This window comes from Camelus bactrianus, chromosome X (assembly GCF_048773025.1).
Source record: "Camelus bactrianus isolate YW-2024 breed Bactrian camel chromosome X, ASM4877302v1, whole genome shotgun sequence".
In the NCBI taxonomy this organism is placed as follows: domain Eukaryota; kingdom Metazoa; phylum Chordata; class Mammalia; order Artiodactyla; family Camelidae; genus Camelus; species Camelus bactrianus.
The window spans coordinates 88,096,826-88,118,271 of record NC_133575.1 but is presented as its reverse complement, the minus strand read 5'-3'; the positions used below and the strand labels follow the sequence as shown (position 1 = coordinate 88,118,271).

The following is a 21,446-nucleotide window of genomic DNA, read 5'->3' as shown; positions in this document are numbered from 1 at the left end:
ACCAAACTCTATCCAGGCTCCTCTGAAGTCTTTCTTGACCAGACCTCAATCTTGCCCATAAAGACTTGAAGAAAGCATTAACATCATTTTTAACAGCTCAAAGCCACATCACTAGGATGGTCCTAGTTCCCCTTAAAGTGCCTGCCTGAGAAAACTCAAGTCTGCCATAAGAATTGACTGTTCCAGCCATTATCTGAAGATAGGGCCTGTCTCCCAGTCTCTATGGGAAGATAGAAGCCTAACTTCAATAAGGGCCAGTTAGCAAATCCAGATGGGATTCACATGGGCGAACACCCTCTTCCTACTTTTTATAATTTTTCACTTCCTTAACTCTATTGAGCCCCTACTCACACCCCTCCCTATTCCCTCATTCTCCCTTTAAATCTCCCAGTCACTTTTGTACAAATCGAAGTTGAGTCCAGTTCATGCTGGATTCTTTTTCCTGCTGCAATAGTATATTACTGATTAAAGTTTGTCTTTGCCACTTTAATTGGTGACCAGTTTTGTTAATCTTTGACTTCTTCTAACCGTCCCATAGGAGAGGAATGGATAAACTATGGTTTCTTTGTACAGTGGAATACTACATAATGGCTAAAATAAATGAACTAGATATACATATACCCACATAAATCTCAAACATAATTTTGAATAAATAAAGTCATATAAACCTCAAAAATAACTTTGAACTAAAAAAGCAAGTTGCAAAAATACAATATACCACTTACGTAAAGCTTAAAAATACAGATACCATATATTGTGTGGGTGTACATATTATATATATGCAAACACACATATAGAATGATATATGTATTATATAATAATATATTCTATATATTGTTATATACCACTACCAATATACCCATATACATAAATCTGATCATGGTACTTCTCTGCTGCAATTTCTTAGCTTAACTTATATACCCCTTCATTATCTGGTCATTGCTTACTTCTCTATAACCACTCACCACTGGACCTATGCTGTGGCCACAGAGAATACCTTTGAATTGCTCAAATATACATAGAAAAAAATATGTGTGTTTCAATGGAAAATTATCCATCCTCTATAGCACACTTTTCGGTTATCAGATTCTATCTCTTCTTTGTCTTAAAGCCATTTTACAATTTTTTGTAAGCTGTAGGTACTGAGAGGCATGTAAGTTATGTCTTACCCAGCAATGGTTTAGTTGACTCCTTCCCACCCTTGAGGAAAAACCAGTTTTGTCTTTATTTACAATTCATCTCAATATTCCTTTATTCCATATATATCTGTGCTGTTTTGACTTCTTTTTGAACCAGTTATAATATCTGCCTGATTCACACATATCATATGAATAAAATAAATTCTTGACCACATATTTATACCTGTATAAGCATCATGTTTTTACCTTTTTCAGAAAATTACTTTTCAACATATGCCATGCTCTCTTCTTTCTTGACTATTTCTTCCCTTTTGACCTTCACATAGCTTGTTCCTTCTATCTAGAACATAATCCTTACCCCATATTCCTCTGTTGACAGCAAAGGGTTCATAAAAATTTTTGTTGAATGAAAGTAAAAGGAAGGTTAGAAGGAAGAAACCAACAAACCAAACCAGGTCTGTCTAACACCAAACCTCCGCTCTTTCCAGTAAGTTGCTGCCTTTCACATCTTTCACATCATCTAAACAACAGAATGATCTACCTCAGAGTAATGAACTCCCTGTCACTGGAAGTATTCAAGTAGAGCCTGGGTAATCATCCCACTAGGGATGCAGTAAGGTGTGATTCTGGCATTGGGAATGTTAAAGAAAAAAATATTTTGGCACTTGTTCAAACAGTGAAGAAGACTTTATTCAAAAACTATTGCAGTGGAGGTATAGCAATAGGGAAGCAAGATTGGGCTCATCTCCAACTACAGCAAAGAAAGCTGATGATTTATAGTCAATTGGCAGGGTGTAGGGGTCAATGGATGGAAAATTTCTAAGAAGAAATATCAATGGTGGGGGCAGGGAGTCTTACTAAACTGGCCTAACAAGATTCTTGCTAAAGGCAGGCCAAGGATTTAGACATCAAGGATGAGGGATGAGGAAATTGATCATATGTCAAGGGTGATCCAATATTAAGGGAGGAGAATTACTTAGCAGGATCTTTTGCTAAGACTGAGCTGGGCAGGCCAAAACCAGGACAGGAGCCAAGGTCAAGGTCTAGTCAAGAAGAGGGCTTAGAGTATTCTGACTAAAGATTGGTGAAGGAGAGAGTCTTTGTCAAGAGGAAGGTTGTAACAGATAATCTCTATGGTTCTTTCCAACTCTATGGTCATTGAAATGTAATATATTAGAGCCAAGATCTTCATCATACATCTGTGAACACTTCAAGAGAAAGAGAACCTAGGACAAAATGAGCTCTACCTCTCTGAGTCACCCACAGGCCCCTGGTTCCAGCCCACTTGGCCTTTTTGGTTTGGGCATATTAAGTTCCAAGTAGAATCTAGGAAGCAAAGCATAAAGATGGCTGTGATATCTAGAGTGTTCCTGGATGGCTTCCCACTATAAAATTCTTAGGGAACAGCCCTATGCATTTTTAATTGGAGCTGTTTCTTTCTATTTATGTGGGCAAATCATATCAGTGATTTGAAAAAGAGAGAGAATAGAAATGAGCTTAACGAAGTGGTGAAAGCAGTTTGCAACACTCATCTCTTGCCCAGGAACCACTTCTATGACATCCATCAGAGAAGGTACCAGAGGCAATTCCTATGACAAATAGCACAAAAGCAACCGGCTAGGATGACATGCTCACCTAGCCCAGGGGCCCATGCTTACCTAGCCCAGGGGCCCATGCTTTGCACCTCAGGAGACAGGTGCCAAATCAGTAGCAGAAAAGAGGGAAACACTTGCCAACTGAAAGCCTCAGAATGGCTTAAAACCTTTTCTTATCTGTTACTCCACACCAACCATGGAGGAATTCCACAGTTAAGAGTCAATACTTTGAGCCAAAACATTAACTCCAGAAGCTTACACTTAAAGTAAAGCATGGGAAGGGTAACCTGTGAGCCCTCAATAACCAACTGTATGACTTTGGTTGAGGTCATTTCCATCTCTGGGCTCCAGGATCACCAAGGTAAAAATGAGGGGTTTAGACCAAGTCCCATCCAGCTCTGATTTTCTGTGCTTCTATATTTCTTCAGCCCAGAAGGGTACTCGTTATTAGCTAGTAGGTGCTATCTAATTTGCAAGGTTCAGAATATGCAAATTGTGAGAGAGAGGAGGGGGAGAAAGATGTACAGAACAGGAGGTACTGTCTGGGGCCAAGTGTGGTAGGGGCACTAGAGCCAGGGGTCTTGGGCAGCTATGGGACAGAGGCAGTAAGAAAATTAGGGTACCCACAGTTGTTGAAGCACAGAGTATACTAAATGACAAAAGTCACTTACTTTGTAATTTTGCAGTGCTCAGACTCCGTCCTCCAGATTCACACACAGACCCATGCATACACATAATCTCTCTCTCTCTCTCAGTCACTCTCACACATACACTCTGTCTCTCCAAATACACAATAGATTTTACCTTTTATTTCAGTGATCAACCTGGCATTGGAGGTTATAAAATAAATACTTCCCAAGCTCATGTTATCATAGCAGTACTTGTTAGGAGATTGAGTTTAGAGAAAAATGAGCTCATAGCTTAGGAGAAGGGTATTTTTAAATTGCTACCTTTTATTTAATAACGTGACTCCTAATAAGACACCTGAAACAATCTGGGCCAGGTAAGAAGGTATGAACCAGTTTATTTTAAACTCAGTTCATTTTAGGTAAATTGGATTGCACCTGGAGATGCTGTTTGTTTATCTTTTATGACAAAGAGGGCAGCAGCTGATAGTATGGAAAAAGTTCCAGTTAAATCATCTCTAGATCTCGGATGGCAGAGAGCTCAGAGACTGAGCTTTCTCTCTGGGTGCCCTTTGGTTTATACTCACTTCCCATGCTTCAGTGGATCTCATTTTCATAAGGTTCAAAGACACATTTTTTTTTATTAAAATGCTTACAACTTCACCAAGTAAATCCTTTGAAATCGAAGTGCACCTGTTCTTCTCTTAGGCATTGGGGCAGTTTTTAAAAAATAAAGCTGTATATCTGCCTTAAAATGAAAAGCTATTTCATGCTGGCTTATCATCACCAGGTATTTGAGGGATAGGGGCTGGGAGATATGGCTGTAAATCTTTCATAAGTAGAGTGCCAGCCTTCAAGGTCAATATGGAGTCATTTTTAATCCTTTATTCTCCATTCTAACACATACATCCACACACATTAAATATTGTCTATGTAAGTGTGAAAAATTATCAAAGATAGTCAAAACTAATCCAATCCATAACTTGGTTAGATCAAGACTTAATTTATTTACTCTGAACATTGTGAATATTGAAAAATTCCCTTCATAATCCAGAGGTGTTCAAATAGCCTAATGTGCAGTGTTAGGTTTTGCAGGATATAAACAGGGCCCACATAACAAATAAAGAACATCTTTCATCTTTCTATAGATGGTCACTGAAGGAAGGAAGAAGAGGAGGATGAAGAGAGGAGGGAATGAGCAGAGGGAAGGCGGTGAGGACAGAAAAGACAGAAAGAGCTTGATGTTGGTCAAAGTGCCAAGAAACAAAGATCTAACCTGACTTCTTTTTTTTTAAAGAAAATAATACGATCTTTTTATATTCTAAAAGTAAGTAAAAATGGACAGAATTAAAAGTTCAGCAGTACAGGCACTTCTAAAATACTTCCCTTTTCTCATTTAAGGAGCATCCCTAAATGGAGGTCTGTAGTTGAAGGTAGTCTTTATGAGGATTTGTTAGATGTAACACACTTAAGAGTGTCAAATACTTAGTAAATACTCAATATATGGTAGCTGCTATTATCATCATCATAGTCAACATCACAGCCATCATCATCATCATCATTATATTTTTGCTAAGATAAAGATTTTACGTGGAAAACCATTCCTCCCTCATTGTTTTTTAAACATATCCTCAAAATACTTTAAATGTCAGGTTTATGTTCCTAACTACTCATATAAAACGGGATCATCTCGTAAATTGTGACCTGTGAGCTAAATAAAAATAAGTTGCATGTCTCATCTTTTCCCTCTGGGGGCTAAATGTTTCCCACTCCTCATAACAACCATTTTGAAGACCAATTACATTTTTCTTTTGTGACTTAAAAAAATTTTTGCCACACAGACATAACAGTGCTTCTGGTTAATCTTTCTCCTGAGAGATCTGCATACAGAGAGCAAATTATCAATTATTGTATCAGCAAATAACTCCAGGGAAGCCTCCATCTGCATATGGCACTACTCTAGACACTGTACACACACAATACAGCAATGCAATCTCTGCTCTGTGAACACTAAGAGAAGTCACACCCCCAGACATAAGCGATATACAGGCTAGGTCTACTTAACATTTCCACTCATCTGCTGGCCAGTCAATTCAGCCAGAAAGCTTATTCTTAATCCCATGCAGTTATAGCTACAATCAAGCAAGCACAAGACTGAATAAATCAACAACCACACAGCTTTGTTTCAGACCTCAAATTTTTAAGTCTATCCATGGGTCTTTGTGATTACACGGGAGAAGATGGTTATGGGTTTAGACAGGAGAGAATATTTCTTCCTCTTACAGGAACATTAAAAGAACATTCCTCTCTGTTATCACAAGAAGGTCACATGTGAAAAAAATTTGACTGATCATGTGTGAACCCAGGAGCAAGCAATGGAATTCTGGTATTGTATTAAGGGTCTCCAGAGAAACAGAACCAACAGGATATATGTGTGTGTCTGTGGTGTATACGGGGGGTGGGGGAGGTGGGAGGGGGAGAGGGAGAGAGACAGGGAGAGAGAGAGGGAGAGAGGAAGAGAGAGAGAGGCTTATTATGAGAGAGATTTATTATAAGAAATTGGCTCATACCATTATGGAAGCTGAGAAATCCAGACCTGGAAAAGCCAAGTTTGAAGACAGGAGACCAATGTCCAGCTGAAGACAATGAGGTAGAGAGAAAGTATTCTTTCATACTCAACCCACCCACATTGGGAAGGGGAATCTGCTTTACTCAGTCTACCAATTCAAGTGTTAGTCTCATCCAAAACACCCTCATAGACACGATCAGAAACAATGTTAATCAAATATCTAGGCACCCCATGGCCCAATCAAGCTGACATATAAAATAAACCATCACAGGATCTAAGGGTTGATCAAGATAGATGAAGGAGTAAGCTGCTCACATGCTCACACACTTACCTTCATTCACCATCTACCCAAATCTTTATTCACTGGCATCAGTAATAACCCAAGTTTTGTCACCTATCAGCACTTTCTGTTTCCCCCTGCAAGTGTCCATAAACAGATTATTTAAGGTTAGGAGAGTGAGAAGAGAAGACTGTTTCTTTAACCCACTCATTAACCTTACTCCGACTGGCTGCACTGAGAACCACTGAATATCTTGACTTCATTTCTCTCCCCAGCCACTTGATAATACTGGGCTCTGGTTAATGCCTTAAAGACAAAGGGCAGTTCAGCCTAGAAGGGATGCTCCCAGGACTTTAAAAATAAGCCTGTGCCAGCAATAGGCTATCATATCAGGCAGGATAAAATTAGACTGCCTTTATCTCATTTTATAGTACCATTCTATTGCTATCATATAGCTAACTTCAGTTCTTATTCATGACTCCACTTTCGATATTAACTCTGCACAGCTAAAAATACCCTCCTGACCTGCAAAGGATTGCTTTGAAGAGCAAATAAAATAAAGCACCCAATAAGCACTCACTGATGTTTGGCCCTTAAACTCTCTACTTGATTTGGGTCTGGCTTTGACTACACTTTAATCCATTTTTAATTTGGTGTCACTCTCTACATTCAAAGGATGGACCACTATTGGACTACAGCAGAGAACCTTTATAGAAATATATTGAAGACTCTGGTTCCACCTTTTCTTCTTCTTCCCTTTCCCAATGCCAGGATTCCTTCTCCAAACAGCCTGGCTCCTCCAGGAGCTATAAGAATGATAGGGTATATGAGACACTGTGTTCAAAATAGGCATTCTCCTAACAGATGGTGCAGAATGGTGAGTTGAAGGGAGAAAGCCATTGTTAGGCAACATTTCAAACAACAAAAATAAGTTGTGGGGGCTTGGGGAGGAAATCGTGTTTTGGTTCAAAGCAGCAAATTACCTAGATGGCTTACTGTATCTGACAATCTAAGAATATCAAACTATCCACTGAAAATCTGGCTACCTAAGCTGCTTTTCCCAACTGCACATTATTTGCTCAACAAATTTTCTGCTTGCAAGTCTCTGAGAGGAAATTTCAAAATGCTCTTTTCACCACTAAAGAAAAATAGATATTTTTTTAAGTGACTATAGAAAGGATCTGCAGAAGGAAATACCAAATTTCCCTGAAACTTGGAAGTTTCTCATGGAAATAATTATAGCTATCTATAGAAAACAATGTCTTCCACTAATATTGATTAAACATGATAACCTAGATAAATCACCACCACCAATAGTATAAAATATGTATTATCTCATCTAGAACCTCAAAGATTTAAAGACACTTAATGCCTTTCTCATAGATGGGGAAGAATATTGGTCAAATCTGTTTACATACGGAATTGGTCACAAATGATAGATGTGGGAGACCAAATTCTCTGTAAGACCAGCTTTCATGGCTAGAGGGAACCAACTCAAGGCCAATTGAATCCTCAAATATTACTGTTATGGCCAAACCATAATAATCACTGGTCATTGAGCAGATTCCAAGCTGTCTTCTGGTATAGATCCACCTTATCTTGAACAGTGAAATGGCATGATATAGTGGAAAGAACATGGGCTTTGGCGTTGGACCTGAGTTTAATTTCTGCTTCAGGCATTCACTAGCTGTGGGCATTCAGCAAGTTATAAAACATTTCTCTTCATGTTCCTCATCTATAATAGAGATAATCTTATTTATCTTCAAAGGATTGTTTTTTGTGGAGCAAATAAAATAAAACACTCAATGAGCCTGGCACCATGTTACGTGTCCAATAAATGATAACTTAAAAAATGAGGGGGGGCATGCTACGACATGGATGAACCTTGAAAACATAATGCTAAATGAAAGAAGCCAATAACAAAGGATCATATGCTGTATGATTCCATTTATGTGAAATGTCCAGAAGAGGCAAATCAATAGAGACAGAAAGTCGATTGGTGGTTACCTAGGACTGGGGATAGGGAGAGGGGAAATAAGAAATGACTGTTAATGGGTTCAGGGTTTTCTTTGAGATGATGAAAATCTCAGTCTTTTAAATGCTATATTTAGATCATTTATATTTAAAGTAATTATTCATATGTAGGGATTAAGTCTGATATTTTATTGTTCATTTTCCATTTGTTTGTTCTATTTCTTTTTCCTCTGTTTCCCTCTCAAGGCCTTCTTTTGGTCACGTGAACATTTATCAGCATTCCATTTTGATTTATATTTAATGTATTTGAATTTTATAATTTATCTTCATAGTGGTTGCTCTAGGTGTTACAATATATATGCTGAATACATCTGAGTCTGCTTGTACCAATGTTTTACCACTTTAAGTGAAAAAGATTTACATCCATTTAAGTCCCTTTATTCTCCCCACTGTTAAAATATAAATATCTGAAGTATTTCCTCTATATATATTAGGCACCACAATCAGATATTATAATTTTTGCTGCAACTATCAAACAATTAAAAACTTGATGAGGAGGAGGCAAGTCTATTATATTTACCCTTATTTTTACACATTCCTTATTTTCTTCCTTTCTGAAGTCCCAGCCTTCTTTTGTTATCATTTTATTTCTGTTTAGGAAACTTCCCTTAGCCATTCTTTAAGGGTAGGTATGTTGGTAACAAATTCTTAATTTTTAATTTGTGACTGTTTTACTTTCCCCTTTATTCCAGTATTTTTGCTGTATATAGGATTTGGTGTTGACAGTTCCTCTGGCTTACATGGCTTCAGACAATATAAATTCACTGACGTTTGTTATCATTGGTCCCCTATAGGTAATTTGTTGTTTCTCTCTAGCTTCTTTCAAGATATTTTCACATTCCATTTCAAAGCCAGCAATAGTGTCACTCCAACCTCTGCTTCTGTCATTATATTGCCTTCTTCTGCTTTTGATCCTCTGACTCTCTTTTATAAGGACCTTCTTATATTGGCCCAACCTAGGTACTCTAGGATAATTTCTCCATCTTAAGGATAATTTCCCCATCGCTAGGATAATTTCTCCATCTCAAGGATAATTTCTCCATCTCTAGGATAATTTCTCTGTTATTCTGCTGTGCATCTTTATCCACCTCATGGTCTGGACTCCCAGTTCAAAATTTATCTCTGGTGTCTACTGATTCCTGGTATTGACCTTGGTTTAAGTGTGGACAGTGTGAATTTCTCTATCTTTTGGTTACTCTGGAAGGGTAATATATATAAGTGCATACATAGAGTAATGAGGAGTCTCTGTACCATGGAGAGGGGAAGGGAAGGACATTTAATCCTCACAATGAACTTATAAGGTAGATACTATTAATCCCATTTTGTAAATGAGGAAACAGGCTCATAGAGGTTACATCACCAATTTAGATCACACAGATAGTAAGTGACAAACCATAATTGAGAGAATGCTGTTGTAACACTGGGTTCCCTGAACCAATTTATCAAAATTAGGCAAAAATAACCTGCTAGGTGAGCTGCTAGGTTCATTCAAATCACTCTCTTCCCTCCATGGCACTTGGGCCAACTTTGCAGTTTAAACTGTTTCACACTTTTCCTCCTCTCTTCATCTCTTTCCCACCCTGCCTCCAAAGCAATAGCTTTCTCCATTGCCAGAAACATTTGGTACAGCCTGGGGTGCGTGACTCTATATGAGTACTTGTAAGGAGCTTTTCCACAAACATTTACAGCTCTAAAATGGATCATTTCCTCAGTCTTATTTGTGAGTAGACTCTTGAGAGCTGAGATTTCCCAATATGCTACTGATAATATTTCCCAGATTTAAACAGCCAAGGACAGAGTGGGAGCAAGTCAGAATCCTCACCTCGGGAATGGCTCCTTCCTTGATGCATCAATAAAGCCAGTCTGCTGACCTTCTGGGAAGGGTGCCAGGCTCAACTTTTCAGTGAGACCTTGCCTAGACCTTATAGAATTCTGAATTGGCTTGGCATTTTTATTAGATACAACTAATATTTATATTTTTGCTTAAGTCACAATAACTAAAAAGATATTGCCCAATAATTTGAGAAAAAATGTTTTAGAGCTCTGAGACTCAATTCTATGACAGGCTGTGTGGCCAAACCCTGCCTTCACAAAAGACACAGTCAGGTACAATCTGCCTCTAAGGCAAACAACAATCCTGGCAGTGAAGCCAATTACAGGGGTTGCTTTGGGCCAAAACCAAAGGAACACAGCTGTTATGAAGCACTAAGTCATTCTGGGAACTTAGCAGAGGTATCCTAGAACTTAAGACCCAGATAGTGAAGTCCACTCTCCCTTACTGAGTTGGCTGCTGGCTCAGGTTTGACTGACATTTAGGATGTACTCATGTCACTTGCTGCTAATAAGACTGTATTCTGGCCTAGGGTAGCTATTTATCATTTGTCCTTGACTGAGTCCGCTAATATAAGATAGCTGTGGAGGGCAAGTGGTAAGTATTAAAAAAGGCAAAACTGAACTTCTATTCATTCAAGTTTGATACCATCTGTGGCAAATAATTCTATAAGCAGACTTTGATAATGTTTTTTTTGGTTTTGCTGCCAGAAACAACTTGGAGTAGAACAAGGGAAGGAAAGGTACCTGAATCCTGTAAACAGGTAAGTCTGAATCATAAGCTCCAAAAGCAGAAGCCCCAAACACATCTAAGAAGCCAGGCCTACCCTGCCACTTGATAAATACTAGCCAAACTCAAGGCCAAGGTGAATATAAGAGGTCACCAGACCAGAATCATAAAACTCTATTGAGTACTACCCCGTTTTGTGCTCCATTAAGCACAAAGTGATCATAATGAAATTGTTTTAGAGATAAATCAAGCCATCTAGGCTTAGATTTAATTGGAGGGAGTGATGTTGATCCCACCTGCCTGAAGTAGAGATTCAAAATCTGATTTTTTGGAGTACAAAAAGGAACCCATCAATCTGGCATCTCTTCAGCCAGCCATTTGCTCTGGCAATGGCAGAGGAAAAGGAGGAGTGAGTACAGGTGGGTGGGTGGGATTCAAGGATGACTCATGGTTTGCAGCCCTTGCCCCCAGTGCAGCCTGTGGAAATCACAAATCTTGGCAAGTTGACCACTAGTCCTGGAGCTGACTGTAACCATGGAGATATCACTCCTCTATTTAGACCAAAAACCCAGGGGCCCCCAGTCCCTAGAATATATAGTACTAATGATGTTGTCACTGTAGTGGAGGGCCTCAGGGAATTCAACTATAACATGAACCCAGGTTAGGTTTTCAGATGTACTAGTTTCTCTTTTCCATGGCTACATACTTGTGCAGGGCTGATGACCCCACAGAAGGAACAAAGGGATTAGTATATATAAGGTGACACTCTGGCCCTTAAGTTCCAGAATATAAAGAGTTTATTGGTCAATAAACCAACCACATACTATTTGTTGCAGAAAGGTTTTGGTTTTGTTTTTAAGACAAGTCAGTACCTATATCATCTTGCCAAATAGTGCCAAAATAATGAGGGCCAAGGAATTGGTACTTACTACATGTCCACTATGTGACAGGGTACTATGCTGGCTTCTTTACCTCTGGTATCTCCCTTAGTCCTCACTATGTATCTGTGTGGAGGGCATTATTAGCTCTGTGGACAGGGCAAAAACAACACTACAGCTCAGAAAGATCAGGTGAATTGCCCAAGGTCACACAGTCAGTAAGGGTTTTATCTGACTCCAAAGTCAAAGTCAATGGATCATCATGACTGTTGAGAAAAATCTTCCAAGAAAATAAAATCAAAGCTCTAGAGTGATGATAGAAAGATTCAGAAAGTCCAACAACATTCTTTTTGCTGCTACTCCTTCAGTAACACACAGTTGACTCCCTATGAGGCATCTAAGAGCTCAGCCATGCCCAGACTGGGAGTAGAAGATCCTCTCTTTGCCTCAAGGTCTATAATAGAGCTCAGCTCCAAAGTCAGTTGACTCTGGGCCACAGTGATGTGTTTCAGCTTCTTCTGAGTTCTCTCCAGTATGAAAAAGCTGCACCCCAAAAGACAGGTCCAACTCAGTTATAACCACAGGAAAAATCAACTAACCACATTGAACAAGCTGAATGTTGTTGGCTGTTTTCTTGAGCTTCTTTTCTGCCACACATTCCCCTATGCCCACCGTGACCTTTCTGTGAGTTCATACTCTGTTAGTAGGTACATGGTTGGTGAGTAACTCAGATGACCAGTGAGAAGAGGGAGTAAAGCCTGTTCTGCCCTCTACGCCCACAAAGATACATTAATGTTGTTTGGAGTCAAAATGGGTGATCCAGTCTTACTGCACTGTTACTACTTCTTGGTTCCAAAGAAGCTGAGGACTGTATGACTGGCTGACCATCCTCCCTACTGCCTTATGAATAGTGGTAATGATGGCTGTACTACCACCACAACCCCCTTTCCTTAGAATCAAGTCCAAAATAGGGTAAGAATTTTAGGTCTTAGCTCAGTTCCCCTCAAGGAGTTGGGAAGGTGGGGATGAGGCTAGGAGATTAAGCCACAGGGAAAGCTCCTAGTCTCCTAAAATCTGTGATCTGGATGGAGAAGGAGGAAAATCCCAGCTAATGGTTCAAGAAACAGGAAAAGTGGGAATTTTCTTTCAAATTCGGGAAAGCCCACTCCAGTGTCCTCTGCCTTAACCAAATGAGCAAATTGAAAAACTAAAAAGTTGATAGTAAAAGTGACTGAAAGTCATCTGGGCCTATACCCAGATCTCTCAGTGTGGTATCCCAGGGAAACATCTATATAATAACAATTGGCTCTCATTTCTAAATATATCTAAAGGCAACTGGTAGGTCCATTTGGGTCAGTTCATCACCAACAGTCAAATGAATTCAGGGAGTGCCTACATGATGCAAAAACACAGAAAAGTGGGTCTAGTTACTCCAAAAATTAATTGAACAGACATAAAAACATTTGAATAGTCTTTCATGTCTATTATTTTCTTTTATTCTCACAATATCCCTGTAAGATAGATAGAGCAGGGACTCTAATTTGGATTTTACTGATGGAAAAACAGGCTCAAAGAGACCTAACTTGCCAACTATCACCCAAGGAGGTGATGGTAGCACTCAGACTAGAGCCCAAGTGTCCTGATTTCTGTGAAGATACCAGATGTGACCCCTTTGCTGAGTGCATTTGTGCTACTACCTGCCTTAGTTGACATGTCTGGGCTTTATCTCTTGCACCTGAACTTAAATTACCTGTTTTCTGTTCCTGTAACCTTGCCAGCATTCCACTGGTCCACTGGAATTACAATACCTGCCAATTCCAAGTTCAATTACCTAGGCTTCCAGTTTTAGTTTTCCCTGTCCGTTGCCACTGATATATATTCTTGACCTCTATCCCCATGTAATAACCACAAATTGCTTTCAAGAAGGCAGTGGAGCATAGCAGTCAAGTGCATGTGCTTTGGAGTCTGACTGTCAGGGCTTAAAATATTGGCCCTACCACTTATTCCTCATGTGACTTTAGCAACTTGCATAACCCCTCTTAGTCTCAGTCTCCTTATCTGTGAAATGGGAATAAGAATAATACTTATAGGGTTTTGTATCATATGAGATAAGACAAAGACCTGATCACAGTAACATACGTGATAGAATAAAAGCTTTGACTCTTGAACCGGAGAAAACTAGGTTTACAGTTTTACTTCTGCTACTTGTGACCATGAACAAGTTGCTTAACCTCTCGGTGCATTAGTTTACTCATCTGTAAAATGGGGACAATAACAATACCTATCTAAGTAAAGTCACTGGGAGGATTTAAGAGAAAATACATCTGAGGTAACCAGTACATATTCAGTACTCAATAAATGGTAACTATTGTAATTATTTGTATTTTCAGCCTCAATGCCTGCCACAGTGCCTAACACATAATAGACACTCAGTAAATATTTAGGGAGTGGAAATGAATCCGGAGGGACAAAATGAGAAAAACATCATCTCTCAAGAAATTGGAATGGCATGGACAAGTTAATGAGTGGGCTAAATGAGGATGTTCAATCCCTGCAGAGGTACTGTGGCCCTAGAGGGGACACTTTTTTGGCATAAATGTCAAGTTTCACTCATCTCATAGAAGGTTTAGGTGCCTGGCTTTTGTCTTTATTAGGCAGTCAGTGAGGGAAGACTAGGTGTGGTTGCTTGGTTTGAGTAAATTAATTTGAAAATTTCTTCCAAGATAATTCCCAGCTAATCAGATCTTGTTGAGACAAAATTAGAATTATATAGAGAACAAAACCCCATCCCTCGCAAACTTCACCGTGCTACAATTAAAAATGGAAATGGTTCCTTTGAATTTGTGGGTACGACAGAGAAGAAGTCAAACCAAAGCCTACCGTGATCCTGGCCCCTTGCCCTCACCAGCTACCGCTCTCCTCAACCAGGGCTCTTCCAAGAAATGCAGTCAGCACTTGACTTCCCTCAGTGTTATTCAAATCCTTACTTCTGATCCAGTGAGATCCCCCTGGATCCCTGCATCCACAGGTAGGGAGAGTGAGCAGTGAAAAAGGCTGTTGAAATACAGCTCTGCAAGCCCCCGGTCCCTGGGCTGTCAGCAAGAGCATACAAGTATGTCCAAGCACTGTCAGATCATTGTCTACTGTTTCTCAGCGCAGGCCAACAGTGAGTGAAGTCACTTGCCACTTGGCAATTCAGGGAGCTGCTCTAAGCCTGAGACCCAGAATCAGCCTGAGGCAAGATGGCAAAGTCTGGCAAGTTTGTCTCCTCCACCACAAAATTCCCATTTCTGAATGGCCAAGTTGACTTTCAAAACTACTCCAATATTCTCCCTCCTCTCACACCCTACTATTTAAGTGCTCTGTTAACCTCTGCCCAGTTCTGATACTGAGTCAGTCCATCCTGGCCACAATTTGAAACCTCATTGGCCCGAATCTCACTCAGCATTACTAAATGATTGAATAAGCTAATAAACTTATTTCTGCCCAGGTGTCAACAGCGGATAGCGGCCCCACTCACAAGAATGGCTTTGAAAGCAGCCTTCCATAATGCCTTTAGTTTAAAGAAGAACATTCCAGAAAGTCCTTGGACACCACAGAATTCTGTGGAGCTGGATATTCTCCAGCACACCAGCCCAGCAGCAATCGTGCTGTTAGATCCAGGCCTAGGCTCAGGATCTCTAGACACATCTGGCTCTCTCCTGCCAAAGGCTGAGTTGATGGATTGACACTGGCTGCTTCTTCATCAGTGCACTGATCCTGGCTGTCACTCAAGCAGACCGCAGTACACGGAAATTGAGTTTTTGATACACGAGTATATGGGCCCCATCTCAACCCCAACTTTATCCCTCCCGACTTACTAATAGCCCTGAAAGCCATAAAGAAGATGAGGCAGGAAGGGACAAGTGGATATCAGGCAAGCCAGCCACTTACAGCTTAATATGGTACAGGGCAACTTAGGACACAGCTCCTGCATGGGTTGGCAGCCCTGACCAAAGCTCAAAGCCCAGGGCGAGGCTGAGAGTCACCAGAAAGAATTGTAAACACTGCCCTTTCTGCTGGGTGAGTTGGGGAGTGGTAGTCACAGTTGATAAAGGGAAAGCTATAGGCTGCCTCTGATATCAAATGATGGAAGATGCAAAGTCAGGAGTAGCATTTGTTGGCATAGGGCAAACACATGAACAATAATGGCCACAATTTATAAGTGCCTGGCACTTCCCATAAATCATTCCTAACCTTTACAATGGTCCTGCAGGGTTGCTCTTATTGCCATTTTACATCTCTGGAAACTGAGGCTTAGAGAGGTGACGAATATTGGAGCTGGAGTTTGAGTTCATGTATGTCTGACTCCCAAAACCCATGCTCTTGTTACTCTGCCCCATTGCTTTCCTGCACCATGCTACTCTGTTTAATTGGGGTGAATGTGCTTAAAGTGCATGCCTCCAGTGATGATGTCTCTCCATTACCCATCCCATTGCAACAGGAGAGGACACATCTGCTGGGTGTAGGGAAGGGATACAGGGAAGGCTTCAAGGAGGAGGTTGCAAGAAAGGGAAAGACAAACACCATATGATATCACTTTTATGGGGAATCTGAAAAATGACACAAATTTTGTTTACAACACAGAGACAGACTCAGACATAGAAAACAAATTTATGGTTACCGGGGGGAAGGAGGGGATGGAAGGATAAACTGGGAGTTCAGGATTTGCAGATACTAGCTACTATATATAAAACAGATAAACAAGGTCCTACTGTGTAGCATAGGGAACTATATTCAGTGTCTTGTAGTAACCTATAATGAAAAAGAATATGAAAAGGAATATATATATATATATATACACATATAACTGAATTCACTATGATGTACACCAGAAATTAACACAACATTGTAAACCGACTTCACTTCAATTTTAAAAAAAAAGGAGGCTGCAGCTGAGCTGAGCCTTGAAGAATGGGTAGAATTTCCATAGACAGAACTGGAGGGAAAGAATAGTCCTGAAACTGGCTATAGAGTACACAAAGGCACAGAAAGGAGCGGTGAAAGGCATGGACTTTGGAATGGGAAAGAGCTCAGTTTAAATCCCAGCTCTGCCATGTACTAGCTGCATTTAATATCGTTTGCCACCTTCCTATGTTACTGCCAACTTCCTACTCACATCCTCTCACATTCCCCCATCCAATGTGTAAGTGCCAGGATGCACTGGCTTGCACAAACTGTGCACATGTCTTCCCAACTCTGAGTTCAGTGACCTCACATATGTAGCTGGAAATAAATCATGACAGGAATAGTCACACCATGGAAATTGGCAAATGCTACAAACCAGAGGTTTTTTTTTTCCTTTTAGGGAGATGATTGTTAAACATTAACCAGCACACCACTGCATAAACTCTCCAGGGGTGGAGCCAGGGAATCTGCATGTTTTCAAAAGCTCCACATTAATTCTGCAGCCTGGCCATTCACAAAGCTTCCTGGGGCAGTGGATCTCAAACTTAGGCATGCATCAGAATCACTGGGGGGGGGGGGGATTGCTAATATCTGTGCTAATACATGGTACTCCTGGGTCTCCTTCCTGAAATTCGGATTCAGTGAGATAGGAGTGAAGCCCAGAAATTCACACTTTTACAAGATCTCCCACTCCCCATGATTCTGTTGGAGGTGACCTAGGGCATTTTGTCTCATCACAGACACTGCAGGCAATAGAGGAGAGAGAGATGCAGGGCTCGCAGCTTGGGCCAATCACAGACATCTGAGAAATGAACAGAATTGCCCAAATTTCTCACCAGGTTTCCTGTTTTTACCAATGAGAAAGCAATTGATTAAACAGCTGAAGAGAAATCTTTCATCATAATGAAGGTGGCCAAAAAAAAAAAAAAAAAAGAGCACAAGAACAAAACACACAAAGTAAAAGCTTACCAGTTAAGCAGGGCGATTTCTCTCAGCCATCTCTCTCCCCAAATCCCGCACTAGGTACATGCATAATGTACTAGAGAAAATTACTGGAAAGACAAGAATTTAGGAGAGACCAAAGTCTCATCTTGGAAAAGAGATGAGGCTTGGAGGGTGGAATGGAAAAGAAAGTTAAAAAGGCAGAGAAAGACAGTAGGTAAGCAGGCAGGTTCTGGAAACAAACAGGCTGGGTTTAAATCTCTGTCCTGCCATTTATTCATGGTGTGACATCAAGTTATTTATTAACCCTATGCCACACATTCCTTATCTGTAAAACGAGGCTCTTGTTAGTAACTACCTCCTGGGATTGTCATGAAAATTACATGAATTAATATTTGGAAAATGCTTAGAATGGTGCCTGGCATATATGAAACACAATATGTATTTGTTAAACAAATAAATGGCCAGTCAGAAAGGAACACATTCCTGAGGGCTATGAGCCAGACGTTGTTTTCATGGCTGAACTGGAGTCTGCCCACTTGCTTAATGAAAATAAAATGGGTAGGAAGTACAACATTGATCCCCTGCACTAAACTCTCGCTTACCATGGGAATGGAAACCACTGGGACTGTTTTATGTGACCAGTGGGAGAGCTTGCCTGCCATTGAGGTGACATATCAGTTAGTGGGAAACAAAGCTCTGTGCTATGGGTGGCAAAACAATTTTTCTGAAATAATCTATAAGATTTGTAATTATTTTTATCATTCATAATACAGATAATGCAATTCTCCAAGCTCATTTGGCGTTACTTAAAATACAGAGTTGCACAGTTTTACTTGGTGGGCCATGTCTCTAATGGCATCATTCTTAGGCTAACTATCCCTGACTGCCCAGCAGTCCCTGTCTACATCTGTTCTGGCTATAACAATAAGAACCAGTTCAGGGCTCCACAAATTCAGCACATGTGGAGACCAGGGGGAGGGGAGGGAGGAGGAGAGCAGATAGTTAATTAACAGATATTCAAAACTGAGGCCTAAAAGAATAAAAAATAAAGAAAATAGAACAGTTTTACCAGGGAAGATCAAAGAGTGACTTGACTGTGGCTTCTAGGAACAGAAAGCATTGCTACATGAAGAGGAAAAGAATTACCATCAATATCCATTAAGGAAAAATGAGCACTAAGTTACATAGTCAGTAACTTAGGTCAGATACAAAGAAGAACTTCCTGAGAGAAAAGGATATACTGCTGTGGATTATCGTGTAGGGCAGAGAAAAACTGGAAGACCTCACTCAAGCAGTTTTTAATGGGGTCTGTCAGAATAGTCCCAATGTAGTTTCTCCTAGAGGGAGGAAAATGAACTAAACGTTCCCTCAAGATCTCTTCCTATGAGTATTATAACTGGAAACACCCATGAAAATATCCCAATGCTACCACAGACATCCCTAGGGACATGAGGATGCACAGCTGGGGGCTATGGCCTCTTTATTGACACAGATTACACAGAAGATGCTATCTCACAGGGGAGGCAAAGGAAGCAAGCACCTTACCCCATCCCTAGTTTATCCTTTTGTCTTTAAACTATCTGTCTCATTTAAGGTAGTCAGGTCCAAGTTCGATTAGATTACAGCAAGGAAATAGGATTCTTTTAAATAGATAATATAAAACATGTCTAAGGAAACTCAATGATAATTGTATTATCTCTGGCACGCTGTCAGAGAATTATCTGTATTGTATGAGGTGGTGGAAGGATGCCAAAAAGCTATTTAAAATGCAAACCTAGTTGTGCTAGTCAATCACTCATTGGTTACAAATGAATTAAAAGCTAGAACGTTTCATATTCATAATTCCAGTTGCCCTCCTTTACCAATAGTGACGAGAGCCGAATATGATTAACAAGTGACAGCTTGAACTGTTCAGAAAAAATCCTTGTGATGATAATCTCATCTCCTGACCCTCCCTCTTTCCTGCACCCAGTTCAGGCTGTTTGCAAAATGTCAGCCGAAAGAACAGTGTTCAGCATTCTGAGCACACTTCAGTCACTGCTGAGAATTGTCAATAATTCTGTTTTCATGATACATTAACACCTGTAACCTAATATGTTCAACGCGGACTAAATGAGGGTGAAACATTGATAATGATTTCCCTCCCCTGGCCTTTACTTCTTTCATTGGCAGCCAGCTGGAAAGCCCAAGACAGTCGTCAGCAGTACACCAGGGCCAGGGGATCTTCTTGCCAATTACATGGTATCAGCCCCATTCAGCATTTCTTTGACTGGATCCTAATGAATGACAAGAAAATCTTTAATATTAAAGATGATTCAAAAAAATTCACTGGCTGTGGCTATTAAAGCTGGGTCTATTCCTGTTGTCCTAGCTGATCTTCTAGACTTTAGAATGTATTTCCTATCCCCAGTTGTAAGAGGACCCACTGTAATGGGTGGGATGGGAGGAGAGATGGGGAATTTCTGGAGAGATAGTAAAAATATTTTTTTTCCTCCAAGACAACACAGGAAGAGTATTGTCTTCCCATGAAAAATTTTTTTCTGGTCATGACGACAGATCCCATGGGTCTGATGAGCCTACATATATTCAAGAAAAAAAATTAAGTCCTTGACTCCTTAGGATACTATACAGTTGCCACAGTGATATCTTAGAACTCATCCTCCATTCTAAGAAATGAGCTCTTTCCTTCAGCATTTATCTTGTCAAAAGTAAGCGAATGAGGAGCACAGAATGAACACAAGACAAGCTCAAGATGTTTTATTGTTTCACACTCATTGTCTCTGTTGTCTAGGATACAATGGAAGCAAGAGAGAGCAAGGCTCTATTTCGACAAAAGCTCAGAATCTCACAGGAAACAGGACCATCTGAACAATGAAAGCAATTGACCAACTCCAGAGGAGTCACAGTCAGCCCAAGAGATGTCATAATAAGAAAGTTAAATCTTTGCTTTTGATAGTGCACTGCTCCTTCCTTTGGTAATGCCCTAAATCTCCTTCAGAAAACAACTCCTACACCACTCTCAGTTCATGTGGTATAGATGAGGCTTACCCTGTCTCCCTGCCTTCACAGAAAAGCAGGTGACTCAGACATTAACTGAAGTTATTGGAAAAGAAGGAATTGCTAGAATTGCTAAGATAGATTGTAAGTCTACAGCTGTCGGTACCCATCTTTCCAAGCATTTGGGAAAAAGTTGTATGAGAATAACATCAACTTAGAGAAAAACAGAACTAAGAGATAGATTCCTTATGACCTGGCTGGAATACTTTGATCCAGCCATGCCTGATGCTAAATACCACTCCGGATTGTTTAGTTATATGAGTCAATTTTTCTTCCAAAACCACTTTATTTCTTTCCTTTTTTTCCCCTCAGACTTGTTATTTTATTTAGTTTTTTTAAAACAACTTTATCGTGGTATATAATTTCTGTACAGTAAACTACACATATTTCAGATGTACAATTTTATCAATTTTGATAGATGTATATGCCTATGAAACCACCACAATCAAGGTACCTAACATTTCCATCACCTCCCAAAAGGTGCAAATTTCGAACTCCCAATTTATCCCTTCCCACTCCCTTTACTCCCTAGAAACAGGCTCACAGACATAGAATATTTTCTTTTCTTACATACAAGTGAAAAAGTCCTAATTCATATACAACTATACCATGATAACTGTTATTTGGAGAGCACCTTGGAGTCCTTTGGAATCCAATTAATTGAATGATTACTGGCTTTACTGTTAATAGCGTCACCATTCCCTCAATTGTGCCACTGCTTGAACTTGACTAGAGTCCTTTAAAAAATTATACTGTGAGCCCACAAGAACAAATATATTTCTATTCAGCAAATACAATCTAGACTAGCAAAAAAAA

General features: G+C 40.0%; 1 protein-coding gene across 4 annotated transcripts in view; it reads right to left on the bottom strand.

Annotated features, from left to right (window-relative positions):
• Nucleotides 1–17,800, bottom strand: part of RTL4 (retrotransposon Gag like 4) — a 192,117-nt gene extending 174,317 nt beyond the window's left edge. For all 4 annotated transcript variants that reach the window (XR_012504640.1, XM_074359157.1, XM_074359159.1 and 1 more), the window contains exon 1: nucleotides 17,598–17,800. The gene's annotated coding sequence lies outside the window, so the exon portion shown is untranslated. The remainder of the gene's footprint in view (nucleotides 1–17,597) is intronic.
• Nucleotides 17,801–21,446: the final 3,646 nt, after the last annotated feature.